Genomic DNA, 17,428 nt, shown 5'->3' on the forward strand with positions numbered 1-17,428 from the left:
GAAATGATAATTTTCTTGAAGCCTTCTTGCTGTCATTTATGTATTAGAAATATATGTTAGAATAATATTATGGCACGAAACACCTCCCCATCTTCCCATAGTTAAATCATTTTGTATTTCCTTACTTATTATATATAATCCTGTTTTTTCTGTTTTCATGAGATAAACAAGGGCAAAACCATTATTATATTTACCCTTATTAAATTCTTTTATTTGTTGTTTACTAATCGTGGACCCACAAAATTCATTCTCGATACCAAGTGGATAATATTCTTCCTTACGAGACTGATTTAATTGTTCCAGGTCTTCGAGGTTAATTTTAAATGACCAATTATACCCTAAATCTTTCAAATCATACCCCCATTGTTCTATTCTCATGAAAACGATACGCCCTTCTTTATAAAAATTTATTTTAATTCGAACTGTGAATTCTGTATGATCTGGAGATAATATCAACACTTCTGTATCTTTGGAATACACAGCCGTTTTGTTTAAGGATATATATTGTGATAAATCGCTTAATCTCACCAAGTCATTCGCGTCAGTCGGGCTTGCATATTTTTTTAATTTATAAGCATTTTTCATGTTAATATTTTTGGTTATATTATATTTATGTCGTTCAGCCTGTGCCTTTGTGTAATAATTTGATAAATCAATATCCAGTTCCTGAGATACACCAAAGATAGAACCATCTTTACCAACATAAGTCATTTATATTAGATTAAAAATAATATCATAAAAATTTTTATTTTTGTTGAGTTGAAATAACACATATAGACATAATTGACCACAACACTTGGAATTTAATTCTTGGACTTGAAATGTTTGATAAACACCATTCTGTAAGAATTTTATGACTTCAACAGGTGGTGGAAGACCAAAACTATCAAAATAATATTTGTCTTGACTATTAAAAATACAAACCCAATGAGAACCGTTCCCATTATTATCTTCTAAGTTCATAATAATATTCTTTGTATGTTTAGGCACATTTGTTAATTCATCTCTCATACAAATAACCACATTATGAATTTTTAATTTCTTACAATATTTAACAAGTTGTAAATTTGATGTTGTATTCTTTCAAAATTCTTTCAACCACTCATCAATGCTCATTTATTTATTAGAAAGATATAATCCATTACCTCTTTTCGTTAATTTTACACCTGCTTGTGCTATAGAAGAAAGCATATCTCCAACTAACAATCTCGCTTTATCAGGCAGACCTTCAAGTTTTTCAGCAAAATCTACAATTACACCACTTCCACTAATTTGTTTCTCCAACTCTTTGTTATGTCTTTCCAATTCTTTTTGAGCCTGGAGTTGAGCCTTCCTTTCGTTGGCAGTTTTCACCGCTGTTGAAATACCACCCGTCAATGCTCCAACCGCACTTAAACCAGCAAATAAAGGAATTAGAAATGGGAGAAATCCTCCACTCGTCTCTCTTATTGAATATTTTTTCAACATTGGTTTTGTCATTTTAATTTTAAGTGAGCCAGTGTCATTCAAGATTTTAACCTGTTCTCTTGTGAGCAAAACATCAATTCTTACTGCTCCTTTTCTCTGAATTGTATTAACGTTAATCGTACAAGGCTTTTGATTTTGAACACAAGATGATAGTTTATGAAGATTGATTTGATTAACATATACCCCAGTTGGTACTTTGCCACTCATTTATTTAACAAAAAATTATGTGAGACTAATCATCACACCATTATCTGTATTAATCTGCAATTCTGTTTCTTCCAAAAGCAAACAATATGTATCAACTTCTTCACTCTCTCCTCTTTCAATGTATAGGGAAGTATCCACTCGATTAGACTTTATAGTTTCCTTTTGAGCACTCAGGTCAAACGCATAGATTGTATACAAACTTTTAAATGCTGTCATATCCAAAATATTTCTTTATTTCCATTACTTTCACACACCTTTTGGTAAGACTTGTATGCTTCAGCAAAATCATTTTTTTCCCAATTAATTTCCAATCTATCTCGTGGATAAAATGTTCCATCTAGAGAAATGCGAAGTTGTTTCACCTTAGCATTATCACTCAATGCATTATTCTTATCAGTCGCAGTATCACCATCTGGCTTTTTAAAAATGATCCACAGATATCGTGGCTTTCCTTCCAGAACACCCAAATTCCACGTGTAAGTAGTTTGGTTGAGTTTAACGTGTTGACATCTTCTTTTGAGGTATGATACACTGATTGGTTTCTTTGAGTTAAGTCTTCGATTCAACATCTCTTCTGTTTTAAGATTAGGAGTATATTCACTGATATACCAACTCATCTCCTCAATTACAAATTTATTCTGATCACTAAAAGCATTACCAACACCAAAAGCAATCTATTTTCATTATCATTCCTTTGTAGTTGAAATCTAATTTTAAGACCATACAGAACTTTATCATGATCACAAAATCCAAATATACCTTTAAGAGGAACTGCCACAGTAAAACTATTTACTGCTTTTGTATCATCATTATACATTCCTTTCCTTTGAGTATATCCAGGGTCTGTGTTTGTTCCCGTTGACATATCAGGAATAAAACCTTCGACAGACCCCTTTCCCATTCTATCACTGAATGTATAGAGTGTAAATTTCATCATTTCAGATACAGCAGAGACATAATCAACCACTTCAACTTCTTGTTCCAATATACAAACGCACACTATCAAACATTTTCCAGAAGAAATCATTTACAAGTGTAGCGTTTGTGTTATTCCCAGCTTTAGTGAATTTAAATTTACACAACAAGAAACTTTCAGAGAGATTCAAATAGGTTTGTTGATTATTTATTTCAAAACTTTTTGTACCATTCGTATTCCAGTCTGTTCCAGTTATTGCATTTACCTTGAAGTAATCTTCTTTTTTAGTGGAGCTTGAGATAATAAGAGTATCATCCAAATCATAGATACTATCAATTGCTTCCATACTTGTATTTATTTAGGAAAAAAGATGTTAAAACTTTTGAAACCCTGATCCAAGTATTTGAATTATTTTCTGTCGTTCTTGGGGGGCAACTGAGTTTTGCTTTTCTTAATTTCTTTTATTGCTTGTAATTTATGAGATTCCTTCTGAGCATCTTTTATACTCTTTACAGCACCTGCTACATTTCCCACAGCAGAAGCAGTTGAACCAATTAGATCTTTATGTTTAAGAATAGTTGAACCAATACCCATGAGAGTATCAATTATCCCATCTCCTCTAAATTGATGTCCAACACCCCTTTGTCTCTTAGGTTTATAGTATCCTCTACCAAGATACATACCTTCACCCTTGTAGTATGGGGAAAGGAACATCCCATCCCCTGTAATTATTTTATATTTTCCCAACTCGTGTTTCCTCACAATAACCATCGTATTTATTTATTGAAAAACTTCACGTAGGTGAATTCTGATGGATATAACTTCTCCATGAAAAGAAATCACACGATTATCTTGGTCGGTTATCCTAAAATTTACTCTGTGTATGGTTTTTCCTGACACAGGTAGATAAACCAAATTTTTAGGTTCCATATTGAATTTATAACCAATTGGGGTTGAGTATGCGCTGAATGAAAATATTGTATTTGTTTTTTTTCCATCATTATAAGCACCATCAATCAAATCACAGTGAATTAACACTGAATTTATTCCTGAGGATATTTGAATGACATTATCACTGTAAAACGTCCCATTAGTTTCAATCTTTTTTGAGGAGAAACCCAATAACTCTCTAAATGAATTATCAATTGTGAAATCAACCTTGTAGTTATTTTTAACTTTAATCGTTGATTTTGATGTATGTTTTTGAATGTTTATAACAATATTTTTTGGTTCATCACCCTGTTCTTTCATAAGACGAGCAATTTCGGAAGATATTTGAGAAATCTCATATGCTCCGGGTGAGACTCTTATCGTTTTGTATCCACTTCCCGGATTATAACTAAACTTTTCATTTTTCTCGGTTATATTAAATAAGGTATTATAAGTTTCCATGGACAATAAAGATGCCTCATATTCTTTTGTTGTGTCAAGTTGTAGTGGGTATGGGAATGAAGATGTGTGGTCGCTTGTTGTGAAATTGAAACTAAGGATTGTGCTTCTCATCTTATTTAATATGAGATAAAATGTCTTTATATTGATATTTATTAATTATTTTCATGTTCATCAACTGGTCTAAAATGGCTGATGCTTCATTAAAACAATTGTTATTTCCAGCCTTCTTACTGCCTAACAACAATAACAGTCTATTGACTAATTGCGATGAGTTATTTGGAAGAAAACTACCACCTGAACCAAGGATACTTAAAGCTTGAATAATGTGTTTCTCCTTCTCATTCTTCCTACTTTTACCAGAAAGAATAACCTTATAATTTAGAGTGTTCAGCAGATCAATATATACTCTATAATCATTATTTTCCATATCCAATGGTTTATCAATATACTTTGATTCATCCCTCACAGTTGAACCTTGTCTTCCATCTTTTGTGAGAAGAAACATTAATCTCGGCGTTAGTTTAACAGGGGGTTGAGCAGAACCCAAGAACCTTAATTCATCATTAAATATCAATACCTTTTCTTGAAGAAGATGAAATATTGCTGGTTGTTCTGTTGGAATGAGTCCTGCTTTGGTTTTTGAATCTGCTGAATATTCATTGTTTTGAACAGCATTCACAATATAATCAGGGGGTTGATTAATCTCTTCCAGTTGTTGAAATAAATCTTCATCATCATATTCTAATTCTCATAAATGCTCTAATTCTTCCTCCGTCATTTGATCAAAATCTTTTAACATTTTAAGTTTTTTCGGAGTATATTCTACTGTGGGAACTGTGGAAACATCTTTCATTTTTTCTTGGGAAGTTTTTAAAAGTGGTTTAAAAAATTTCTCTTGTTTTCTTTCAAATGCTTCTTCGCCCGTTAGTTTCTGTCTGCGTTTCTTCTTTATGTCTTCCTGTTGTTTTACAACTTTTGAAACCAACTCTTGATGTTCCTTAAATCTTCTTGCTCTTTCTTTTGCATCCATTTATTTATTGTAAAATATCATTTAATGAATTGTAAAGATCAACAGGGAAATTTTCCTTTTCTTCATCATTCAAGTACATGTGTTCAAATAAATCCTTTTCTTTAAATATTTCATCAAATTCTTTATTAACATTAATGCGAGTTGTAATTTCATCTTCACTAATCCTTGCATCTCTGCTTTTCATACGTTTGCGTTGAATTTCTTCATCAACATCAAAACCGAATGATAAAATCTTCACTCCGCTCAGATATTTAATAATTTGTCTCGTTCCTTCTGGATTAGTTTCTAATATCCCAACACCACCAGATTTTAGTTTCCTTAACTCACTCTTACAATGTGAATATTTTGTTGTACCAAGAGAAACCTCCTCAAATATTTGTCCTTCATTCCTCAATCGCATATGTTCCACCAATGAAATATAGTGATAATCTTCACCTTTTACTTCTCCAGGTCTTATTGCTCTAGTTGTTGTTGATACAATGCGTATCACGGGGTGTTTTTTAAGTAAATTTACAATATTCTCATTTGTACTACACAAGAACCTTGATTTATGAAAGTTTTTTCCAGAAGCAGATTTACCCACAAGATTTATAATAATAGTTGTCATTTATATATGTAATTGTTTATAAAACAAAAAATATATCCCTTAATATCTCATCTTGTTTCACAACAATATATTTATATTTTTCAGTCGTGTGCTTCATGTAATCCTCAAATTTCTTTTTACTACATAATGTAGAACAATTATCTCTCCAAAGATTATTGATATCTATTGAGTTTAACTTGAATAAAATAAAAGTATTAGCATTGTTTCTGATGGAACGACGAGGAAGTTGAAAGTACGATTGACTAAGATAAATACAATTACAAGAAGAATGTCTCCCTCTTGTGTAGTAGCTGTCCATTACCGTTTGGTTTCTCTCATTAACACAATCATCAAAGATAACGAGGTTCTTTTTTGATTTATCCAAATCTTGGGGAGACGGTATATCATCCGTATTATCACTAAGAATACAAGTTATAGGATTTGATTTCTTTTTACATCTCTGTGTATCACAAAATAGTTGAATTATATCTTCAATGTTATAATCATTTAGGTTTTTTTGACGTTTAAATAAACCGATTATATCTTCTTTTTGAATACCAGCATTAAAACCTTGTGAGAGTAGTTGATACTCTGGTTGAAAACTCGAATTTGTGAAAATTATTAAATTATCATAATCTAAAAAGTTGGGAGTGAGGAGCATTTTTAAAAGTAAGCAGGTTTTTCCACATCCACTTGAACCAACTATGAGACATCTTAATGAATTTGGAAGATTTTTATGGTTGTTAAATTTTATCTTATTTTCCCAAATAGGTAAAAAATCATTCATTTATATATTTGGAAAACAGGTTATTTAATTTATTATTGGCTTTTTTAGAAACTCTATATTTTATCCTAAGTTCAGGTTTAATTTCAAGATAATCCATTATTTTATTTATACAATATCTTGTGTTGATATTTCCCTGAAAATTACATCCATGAATAATATATAACAACAATCCTTTGAACATTTCTCTTATACGTTCAGTTTCTTTCCTTGTAAGGAAAGGTGTGTTATCACCCTCATACTTTACATTCATTTCTCTAATCAATCTTGTAAAGTAATTCATTTTTGGTGTAAATCTAAAAGAATTATTTTCCTTTTTATATTTTTTTATTATCATTAATTAGAAGATAATCACAGAATATACATTGTTAATAGGCTTTTGACTCTGTGTTTAATCCCCGTCTTTCACACACAGGACAATTCTCAAATTTGTCATATGGAGAATCAGGAAAGTCTTGCATATTTATAAAGTAAAACTTTACTTAAACTGAAATTCATCTATACTTTCAGTTGTATATTGACTCATATTTAATAATATTACCATCGATATCGATGTACTTTTTTTCATTATCAGATTCAACGACAACATTTTTTATATTAAAGGTAATTTTAAAATGATCGTTAACTACTATTGAACGAAATGTCATTTCACCTGATATATTAACATCCTTTATTTCATCAGGATTTACATCTTTAGGGTTGTTGAAAAAAATACAAATTTCTCCTTGCATATTACAGATGGTCTTATCTTTTCTTTCTAAAGCTTCATCCATAAGGTTTTTGTTTTTTGATACTTTTTCTTGTTTCATTGCTTTTTCTAGTTTTGAATATATTACTAGAAGGAGAGGAGAAACTTTTGTTAGAGATACTTTAATTGATGTTCTACCAGGTATACTAAAAGCCCTTCCACTGAAGGAAATTGAAGAACTCATATTATTTACCATAATAGTTTTTATCCAATAGTTGTTATATTTATCTTTGTTCAATTTTACATCCTTGACATATTTCTCAGTATCTTTAACAAATGAAGAGATTGATTGAAACTTGTCTTTTGTGTCTTGAAACATTGTATTTATTAAGTGAAAAAGTTGGAGGATAAAATGGTTTTAAGCACAGATTCACCTGTAAAATAAACGAAATTTTCATCAAGAAAATTTTAGTTTAAGCAAAGATTTATTATATAAATATGGTGAATACAACATACTCCGATGTTTGTAATCACAAATATAAACATTATAGAAAACGTCTCTGAACCAACAAACACACATTTAATCTGTTTCATAAAATATCTCCTCTTGAGTTGGAAAGAAAACATTGTGATATCTGCTCAAAGGATGTTTTGAAGAGTAGTTATAATAGACATCTTCAATCACAAAAACACAAGAAAAATGAGTTTAAAGTAAAGGGTGACTATTATATTGAAAACACTGATGGGGCATTTAAAGGGCATATAAAAATAAGGATTTTTCAATTTGGAGAACCCGGTCCATCATCAATAGCTGAATCAATTGAAATAGTGAAACCCGATGTTGAAAATTTTATTAAAAAGACATTAAAAGAAATGAAAACTTTAAAGTTTTATATGGGAGTGAAAATGAATATGAAAAGACAAGATGAAGAACAAACTCCTTATATGAGAACAGATCTTCATTTTATAACATCATTTCAAGATTTTTTGAATAGTGGGGTTTATGAAGAACTATCAAGACAAGAGGAGGATGTTGATAATACAGTGGTCGGAAGTGGATTCAGTATTAAAAAAATCATCTTTTTAGATATACACATTCTAAAATCAAACCCTCTTAAAGCTTCTTCTTGTATTGAATTACCAAAAGAAATAAAACTAAAGAAGGCAGTTGTTAATATTAAGAACAATGATAATAAATGTTTTCTCTGGTCTGTTCTTGCTCACTTTCATCCACCAAAATGTAATTCAGAAAGAGTAAAACAATATATGAAATATGAGAATATCTTGGACATTAAAGATTTTAAATTCCCAATGCCACTAACAGATATTCCTAAATTTGAGAAAAAGAATAATCTTTCTATTAATGTATATGGATTAACGGATACAAACAAAGTTCAAATATTAAAAATTTCAAACAACTGTAAAAATGAAGAAACACACATTGATCTTTTATATTTTAGTGTTGGAAAGAATTCACATTATACATACATCAATAATTTATCAAGATTAATCTCTTCTCAGGTATTCAGAACAGCAAACAAAATATATCCTTGTAAGCGATGTCTTAATTCATTTCATACAAAAGAACGATTAGAACAACATTCAAAATATTGTAGTAATCATAAATCAGCTGTAATTACAATGCCTAAACCTGGTGAAAAGATTTCTTTTGAAGATTATAATAAATCTATCATGCACCCATTTGTGATATATGCTGATTTTGAGTGTATCCTTAAAAAGATTAATACCGCTTCTCCTAATCCAAAAGAATCATATACAAATAAATATCAAAAACATATTCCTTGTGGTTTCTGTTATTATATCAAATCATCTGTTGGAGAAAAGTATAACAAACTTGAACATTATCGTGGAAAAAAAGCTTCACAAGAGTTTATAAAACGATTAGAAAAGGATTGTATAAGACTCACTAAATTAATGAAAGAAACAAATGAACCGATGAAATTAACCAAAGAAGAAAAATTAGAATTTAGAAAGAACAATATCTGTCATATTTGTGAGGGGGAAATTAAGGAGTCTAAAGTTAGGGATCATTGTCATCTTCCTGGTAAATATAGAGGTCCCGCTCATTCCTGTTGTAATCTTAATTATAAATTACCTTCTTTTATTCCAGTCTTTCTTCACAACAGCGCCAACTATGATACACATCTATTTATAAATGAACTTTCAAAGACACCAGGGAATATTTCTGCCATAACAAACACAAGTCAAAAGTATATTTCATTTACAAAAATGATATTCACAAAACCTTTAACTCGTATTAGGTTTCTAGATTCTTACAAGTTTATGGGAACACCACTGGCTGACCTCGCATCAAATCGAAGCTCCACGGACTCTTTTCCAAATCTTAATTCATTCTTTCCAAAAGAGGAAATTCTCACTAAAGAGGAAATTCAGATTAAAGAGAGAATTCAAAGTAAAGAGGAAATTCTAATTAATGAGGAAATTAATGAAGAAATTCTAACTGAAGATGAAATTCTAATTATAAAGAAAATTCGAACAATGAATAAAATTCTGATTAAAGAAGGAATTCTCACGAGAGAGGAAATTCAAACAAGGAATGAAATTCAAAGTAAAGAGAAAATTCTTACAAGTAAGGGAATTTATCCTTATGATTATATGGATTCATTTATGAGATTTAAAGAAACACAACTTCCATCAAAAGAAAGTTTCTATAATAACCTTTATGAAGAAGAGATAAGTGATAAGGAATATAAACACGCACAAGAAATATGGAAAATATTTAAGATAAAGAACCTTGGAGAATATCATGATTTATATCAAAAACAGATGTTTTATTGTTAGCTGATGTGTTTGAAGCTTTTAGATCACTCTGTCATAATAAAAATTGTTATGGATTAGATCCTGCCCACTATTTCACAGCTCCTGGTTTAGCTTGGAGTGCAATGTTGAAAATGACAAAACAAGATATAGATTTAATCAGTGATGTTGATATGCTTTTGATGATTGAGAAGTCCAAGAGAGGTGGAATATCACAAGTATGTTCAAAAAGATATGCTAAAGCAAATAATAAATATCTTCCAAATTATGATAGTGAAAAAGATAGTAATTATTTGATGTATTTTGATGCTAATAATTTGTATGGATGGGCAATGTCTCAATCTCTGCCTTATGGTAAATTAGAGTGGGTGGAAGAAAAGGATTATGAAAAGGCTTTGATGAATATTGTTATTTCTTCTCAAGAGGAATTGAATGACGAAGAAGAAGGTTATTATTTTGAAGTTGATTTGAGGTACCCGAGTGATCTTCATAATAAGCATAAAGATCTTCCTTTTGCATGTGAGAAAGAAACCCCAAAGAAAGAATGGTTAAGTGATTATCATAAAAGTTTTAATATTAAAGGTAAATCAACAGAAAAGTTATTAACAACATTCTATGATAAAGAGGGATATGTTTTGCATCAGAGAAGCTTAAAACAGTTTTTGAGAGAAGGATTGAGAGTAGCTAAAATTCATAGAGTTTTAAAATTTAAACAAAGTCCTTGGGTGAAAAAGTATATTCAATTCAATACAGATATGAGAGCAAATACAAAAGTAAAATTTGAAGGGGACTTTTATAAATTAATGAATAATGCTGTATTTGGAAAGACTATGGAAAATGTTAGAAACAGGCAAAACATTAGATTCGCAACATCTTGGAAAGCAGCTTCGAGATTGGTAAATAAACCAAGTTTTGAGAGAGAAGAGGTTTTTTCAGAGAACTTTTCTGCAATTCATATGAAAAAGGAAAGTATTGTAATGGATAAACCAATTTATATTGGAACAGCAGTTCTTGATTTATCAAAGATATTGATGTATGATTATTTGTATAATGACTTAAAGAAAGAGTATGGTGAAAATGTTTCATTGTTGTATATGGACACTGATAGTTTTATCCTAGATATAAAAACTGATGATGTTTATAAAGATATGAAGAAAAATATTGGAGTATATGATACAAGTAATTTCAGCAAGAAGAGTGAGTTATTTTCCAAAAAGAATGAAAAGGTTATTGGTAAGTTTAAGGATGAGTTGGGTGGAAAAGTAATGAGTGAGTTGATTGGATTGAGAGCAAAGGCATATGCTTATAAGTATGGTGATCAGATTGATAAGAGGTTAAAGGGAATAAAGAAATATGTAATAAAGAAATCAATAACTTTTAGAAATTATTATAATTGTTTGATGAATAAGAAAGAAGAATAGAGGAAAATGAATACAATAAGAAGTTATAAACATAACATATATAGTGAAGAAGTAAATAAAAAGGCATTAGGAGCCTTTGATGATAAGAGGTTTATTTTAGATAATGGAATAGATTGTGTTCCATATGGATATTGTATGATAGAGTGTATAAAATAGATTGTGTTTTAACGATGGGAAGATGGGTTAGGGTTTTTTAAGGGCTACCGCCGTGTTTTTCGCAATATAGAAATGGTCAAACCAAGTATTAATCAAACTAAAGAGTGGAGAAAATCTCAGTCTTGGTATATAAATGGAAAACATAATGAATGTGAAAAATATCAAATAAGTTTTATTGAAAAAATAACTAAAACAAAGGTAAATAAAACAAATAAGCGAATCAATTTAAAAACTAGTAAGTTAGAGGATGTAAAGAAAAAAAATGAATATCCTTGAATGGACTGAAAACTTTGATGGTTATCAATTGAACAATGAAAAAACAATTTACTATAATCTCAAAATGATATGTGGCTCAGGAGGTGGTCAAACAAGAGCATTAAGAGAAGTTTATCATTTTGTAATGGCACAAAAGGGGTATCTTAAAAAATATAAAGATTCAAATGTTTTGTTTGTCAATATTTTAGATGGGGATTATTGTGCAAAGAAAATTAAACTATTGAAGGAATTTGAGAATGAACAAATGTTTATAGGTTCAATGAGTGAGCTAAACAATATGCATCGGTTATTTGATAAAGAGTGTCCCGGGGCTTAGACGTTTCAGATATTTCTTTAGAATCACCTTTAACAAATCTTTATCTTGTTGTATGGGTTATTTGAATAGAGAGCCCCTAGGTTAAAAGGGGAGACAAATAAATATACCTTGGGATAAAAAGGGGGTTTATTTTTAGGGAAAAAAAAGGGAATCGCTGAAAATCCTCCATTCATTTACATAGGGAAAAGTGAGCCAGAACCAGTATATTCACCCTACTAACGTGTCATGTAATGTCATCGAACATCATCATGTATTGTAATGTCATGTCAATAAACCATTTATAATGTATATTCGCCTGTGTTTCCAGACTGCATTGCCACCCTGTCATATGTTCCCTTGCAAGGAACTTCAACACAGGAGGAGGATGTCCTCCTCCCATCCATTTGGGACTTGGACATCCCAGGCCATAAGGCCCATTAAAGCCTGTGCTCGTATTGCCAACATGTGGTTATATGTCCGTACTCTATCCTGTTTTTTTTTATTCTGAGCATCAGGCAAGGAAGCAGCATTCAACATCAAGCAAGGAAGGAGCACTCAGCATCAAGCAAGGATGGCTGTACCATTTTGGCTGTATTTCGGGAACATTCATACATATATATATATATATATATATATATATATATATATATATATATATATATTTATATATATATATATATATATATATATATATATTTATATACACATATATATATATATATATATATATATATATATATATATATTTATATACACATACATACATGCAAATATATTTCTACAAATATATATAAAAAATATATATTTCTCGATATATATGTATATATATATATATATGTATTCACAAGATGAGAGTTTAAGTGATATATAGAAGATATAGTTCAGGCACATTTGTTGAGTGCAGAAAGTGATTTTAATTTTTAGAAAGCGGAATAAACCAGAAAGATGCAAATGGAAACACAGTTTCAGCTGTTTGTGAATGAGAGCTCACTTGTTTATTTGAAGGAAATATAGGGTGGCCATAAAGTCTTGAACCATAGATAATGTCACTCTGTCACAGTTTGAAGATGTCCTTGATGGAAGACTAACGCGTGGAGTTGACACTGTTGAGTGGACACGAGTGCCGGTCATATCAACCGATAGCAGAGCACATCAATGCGTGTCATCCCAGAAGAGTTGCCGTCTCTCACAGCACAGTGGGGAAAATGGTTCAAAAATTCCAGGATACAGGCAGTGTGTTGGACATTGTGCAGGGATTGATGGAAATGCTCCATTAATGCACCGCGTTCAATACAATTCTGCACAGCGCATTGAACTGTGCATTTCTCAAGAGAGACAACACATTGAACGTGTCATGTAATGTCGTTGAACATAATCATGTATTGTAATGTAATGTCTATAAACCATTTATAATGTATATTCGCCTGTGTTTCCAGACTGTATGGCCACCCTGTCATATGTTCCCTTCCAAGGAACTTCAACACACGAGGAGGATGTCCTCCTCACATCTTTTAGGGAGTTGGACATCCCAGGCCATAATGCCTATTAAAGCCTGTGCTAGTATTGCGAACATGTGGTTATATGTCCGTACTCTATTCTGTTTTTTTTTTAATTCTGAGCATCAGGCAAGGAAGCAGCATTCAACATCAAGCAAGGAAGGAGCACTCAGCATCAAGCAAGGAAGCAGCACTCAGCATCAGACAAGGAAGCATCAATCAGAATGAGGCAAGGAAGCAGCATGTACCATTTGTAAAGTCCTTGGTATGACTCAGGCAGGGTTCAAACTACTGACCTTCCAGACTCATAACAGAGGCTCCAACCATTCCTCCAAAGAGTCCAGTTCAACAGTTGTTCTCATCATTTTGTTCGTCCTTAAAGTATACGTACTACTTGTATAATGTATCAGAAAACAACACAGTAAACTTTTGCAGAGGTGCACACGAGGTGAGGTGTAAGTTCCTTCCGGTCCAATAACTTTACAGTTGGCTCATAAATTCACTTTTTGGAAAGGGTTGCAGCATTTGTACAGGTCAACAATCTCTCTTGGTTTGAACCAATTCTACAAAACAAAGAGAAAACACAGGTAAGAGTTCATTCTGTTGTTAACTCCACCATTGAAGGTGAAGGAGTTGATGTTTTCACCCCTTTCTCTGTTTGTTTGTTACTTGACGAAATCTACGATTTTGTCGTTTGTTGATCGGTTCAGTTTGTTTGTTTGTGTGTACGTCTCGCTCTACAGGTCGCATTTCGAGTCGGAATGTCATGGAACTTCACCAATGGACTTATTGGTCACCAGAATAGAAACCTATAACTTTTGGCACGTCAAGGTCAAGGTCAGGAAAAATTCCTGAAAATCGCGAAAATCCGTATCTTTTCGCATGGGCTGATTTTCAAAAATTCATGTCTCCGCCAAATCTTAACTGATTCCTTTCAAATTTGAAACACGGACGTAGGAGGGGAGTATCTTTGACTGGATGAATTTCGTCAAGTCCTGGCCCGATGGGCCATTTCATATGTTTGTCTGTCTGTGTATAGGATATCTCAAAAAGTTTTGGATGGACCTGGATGAAATGGTGTGGACAGGTTCGGTGTATGACAAGGACAAACTGATGAGATTTTGATGAAGATCTGGATCCGGATCTGACGACTAGAATTTTAAATTAATTCTTCACTATTGAGAGATCGGGCTCAAAACAATATCTAATGCGAGATCTCAAAAATGTATTGAGCCCAATATGTTCTCATAGATCAGGCATTACCTGGTGGAGGTGTGTGCTGTACCAAGTGCCATCGTAATTAACCTCCGCCATCGAAGATCGGAGGTTACTGTTTTCACCCCTTTCTGTTTGTTTGTTTGTTTGTTTGTGAACAGTATTATGGAAAAACTCCTCGACGGATTTCGACGAAACTTGGTTGGTGGGGGCGGGGGGGTTAGGTATGGTCCAAGGATCATGCCATTAGATTTTGGACTTGGTCCCCCCCGCCCCAAAAAAAAATTGTAAGAGAAATATTTTTTTTGTATTTCTACATGTTTTAAGTGATTTCCAACCCCCCCCCCCCAAAAAAAATTGTAAGAGAATTTTTTTTTTGGTATTTCTGCATGTTTTAAGTGATTTCCAACCCCCCCCCCAAAAAAAATTGTTCGAGAAAAAACAAATTTGCAACTTTTTTTTCAAAAAAATTTCGATTTCTTTTTTTTTGCATTTCTACATGTTTTCAGTGATTTCCAACCCCCCCCCCCCAAAAAAAGATTGTTACCCCCCCACCAAAAAAGAGAGAAATTTTTGTTTTTGCATTTCTAACTGTTTTAAGTGATTTGCAAACCCCCCCAAAAAATTATCCCCCCTCCCAAAAAAATTGTTTGAGAAATTTTTTTTTTTGCATTTCCACATATTTTAAGTGATTTCCCCCCCCCCAAAAAAAAATTGAGAAATAATTTTTTTTTTGCATTTTTACATGTTTTAAATGATTTCCATCCCCCAATAAAAATTGTTTCCCCCTCCCCAAAATTTTGTTTTTTGCATTTCTACATGTTTTAAGTGATTTCCAACCCCCCCCAAAAAAAAAAAATTTAGAGAAAAAAAGGTCACAGTGAGGTCAAATATTCGATTTTTGATGGTTTGGTACAGATAACTCGAGAACGGAAGAAACTACCAATGTCAAATTACACCACGTGAATCAAAACAGTGATGGCTAGTGCTGATTAGATTTTGGTCAAAATCGGTCAAAGGTTAAGGTCACAGTGAGGTGAAATATTCGATTTTTGATGGTTTGGTACAGATAACTCGAGAACTGAAGAAGCTACCAATGTCAAATTGCACCACGTGATTCAGGAGGGTGGTGGCTAGTGCTGATTAGATTTTGGTCAAAGGTCAAGGTCACAGTGAGGTCAAACATTAAAAACATTCGATTTTTGATGGTTTGGTACAGAATCATTGTAAAAACTTCTGGTTTGCGTCGCTACCTTCTCCAGGGACAGCTTTTATTCGACAAGGTCAGAGGGCAAGTTGACAATTTCGTAAGTGCCAGTCTATGACTGCTTGTTTGTGTGTTTGTTTGTAGGCAAGATAACTCGAGAACGGAAGAAGCTACCGATGTCAAATTACACCGCCTGATTCAGAAGGGTGATGGCTAGCGCTGATTAAATTTTGGTCAAAATCAGTCAAAGGTCAAGGTCACAGTGAAGTCAAGCATAATTCCGTAAATTCATGTGGAAAAATGGAGTATTTTTGCTTCGCCCGATGGTACGAGTTCGTTTTAACTTCGATTTTAATTTTGTCTTCGGTTTTTGCGATCGCTGAGGACGCTTAAAACTCGGTTGTCGAAATTCTGGTAAAATCGGATGTTTGAGACGTTTTAAGATTGTATAAAAATATTTTCCTCGCGCGTCACGGGTCGTCACATGATGCAGTGCGCAATTCATGTGGAGAAATGGAGTATTTTTGCTTCACTCGAAGTTAGGAGTTCGTTTTAACTTCGATTTTAATTTTGTCTTCGGTTTTTGCAATCGCAAAGGATGCTTATAACTCGGTTGTTGAAATTCTGGTAAAAATCGGATGTTTTGGAGACGTTTTAAGATTGTATAAAAAATATTTCACTCGCGCGTCACTGGTCGTCACATGATGCAGCGCGCTCAAGCAGACTCGTCGTTGAGTCACGTAAAGGTTTTCCGTGTGCGCGCTGACGGTGTTTTCGATAAAGATGGTGTTTCAAAGTCAATTTTTTTTATCCCAATAAAGGTTATCGTCGCATGCCTGACTCGCTGAGCCGTCGGATAATGCAAAGATTGTTGGTGGATGACCGAATATTACGGTTTTGTGACTGATAAAATAATATAAAATAATTGCGTGGAGAAATGGAGATTTTTGCTTCGGTCAACGTTACGATTTTTGATGGTTTGGTACAGATTCATCGTATAAACTTCTGGTTTGCGTCGCTACCTTCTCCAGAGCCAGCTTTTATGAGACAAGGTCAGAGGTCATGTTGACGATTTTGTAAGTACCAGTCTATGACTGCTTGTTTGTTTGTTTGTTTCTGAACAGTATTACGGAAAAACTCCTCGACGGATTTCGACGAAACTTGGTGGGGGGGTTAGGTGTGGTCCAAGGATCATGCCATTAGATTTTGGACTTGGTCCAAAATCCAATATGGCTGCGATGGCGGGCAATTTGAAAAAATATTTGATTTTTTTTTTTTTTGCATTTCTACATGTTTTAAGTGATTTCCAACCCCCCCCCCCCCAAAAAAAATTGTTGCAGAAAAAAACTTTTGCAACTTTTTTTTCAACAAAATTTCGATTTCTTTTTTTTTGCATTTCTGCATGTTTTAAGTGATTTCCAACAAAAAACCTGCCAAAATTATAATTGCGGCTGATTTTGGAACTTCAGGTGGATATACCCACGTAAAATCAA

General features: G+C 32.6%; 1 long non-coding RNA gene across 1 annotated transcript in view; it reads left to right on the forward strand.

Moving 5' to 3' along the window:
* The window catches only part of LOC147011182 (uncharacterized), a 107,252-nt gene that overhangs the window by 20,835 nt on the left and 68,989 nt on the right, over positions 1–17,428 (forward strand). The window lies entirely within an intron of this gene.

The sequence above is a fragment of the Eptatretus burgeri genome, chromosome 16 (genome assembly GCF_056783735.1).
Source record: "Eptatretus burgeri isolate ZD-2024b chromosome 16, Ebu_testis_v1, whole genome shotgun sequence".
NCBI lineage: Eukaryota > Metazoa > Chordata > Myxini > Myxiniformes > Myxinidae > Eptatretus > Eptatretus burgeri.